The sequence below is a fragment of the Arachis stenosperma genome, chromosome 10, assembly GCF_014773155.1.
Source record: "Arachis stenosperma cultivar V10309 chromosome 10, arast.V10309.gnm1.PFL2, whole genome shotgun sequence".
In the NCBI taxonomy this organism is placed as follows: domain Eukaryota; kingdom Viridiplantae; phylum Streptophyta; class Magnoliopsida; order Fabales; family Fabaceae; genus Arachis; species Arachis stenosperma.
Window position 1 is genome coordinate 114,649,974 of NC_080386.1, and position 1,144 is coordinate 114,651,117.

Genomic DNA, 1,144 nt, shown 5'->3' on the forward strand with positions numbered 1-1,144 from the left:
TAAAGGAAATTACAACAAAAGAATAGAAGAAGATGAATGTATCAACAAGGAATTAAGAGGATAGAAGTAGAAGAAGATGAATAAAATCTAGATCTAAGAACTAAACCTAATCCTAATCCTAATTCTAGAGAGAAGAGAGAGCTTCTCTCTCTAGAAACTACCTCTAAACTAATCCTAATGAGTGTGTATGAACTAATGAGTTGGAATCCCCCTTGCTCTTCAATCCTTGGCTTTAAATAGCATCTTTGGCGCCAAAGTTGGTTAGGATTGGGCCCCACAACCCTTCAGAATTCGTTGGCCACGTTTTCATTAAAAAAATCATAAACCAGCACCGACGCGTACGCGCACAGCACGCGTACGCGTCCATGGGGTAATTCGCAGGTGCGCGCAAGCGCCAGGTGCGCGCGCGCGTCCATGGGCGAGTTCAACTTCTTTGACTTTTCATGATTTCTCCACTTTGCATGCTCTCCTTTTCACTCCTTTGATCCATTCCTAGCCTTTTCAATCTGAAATCACTAGCAAACATATCAAGGCATCTAGTGGAATTAAAGGGAGATTGAAATCTCAAATTAAAGGCCTAAAAAGCATGTTTTCACATCTAAGCACAAATAAGGAGACAATCACAAAACCATGCTATTTCAATGGGTAAATGAGGGTAAAAGGTATTAAAATCTCTTAGAATCAATGCAAGACAAACCGTCAAAATGGGGTTTGTCAACCTCCCCACACTTAAACTAAGCATGTCCTCATGCTTAAACCAAGAATGAAGCAAAGGGATCAACATTTATTCAATGAAAATTACTAAATGCAATCTACCTATATGCAACTATCTACATGAATGCAATTGCTTGGTCAAAATAAATTAATTCCCAAGAAGCATATATAAGCACAAGGGCAAAAGGTATTAACAACCATGCCAAACCACAATTGAATTGAGCTATTAAATATTTTTACAAACTTGCATGAAAGGAGATGATCATTGGTGGAAACATGTAATTGAGCATCAAACCCTTACCGGATGTATTTGCACTCTATTCGCTCAAGTGTTTTAGGGTTGATTCACTCAATTCTTCCCTAATCATGCTTTCCAAGATTTGTTCTTCCACTAACAATCAACATATATTTCATGCATGCATACAAGTAT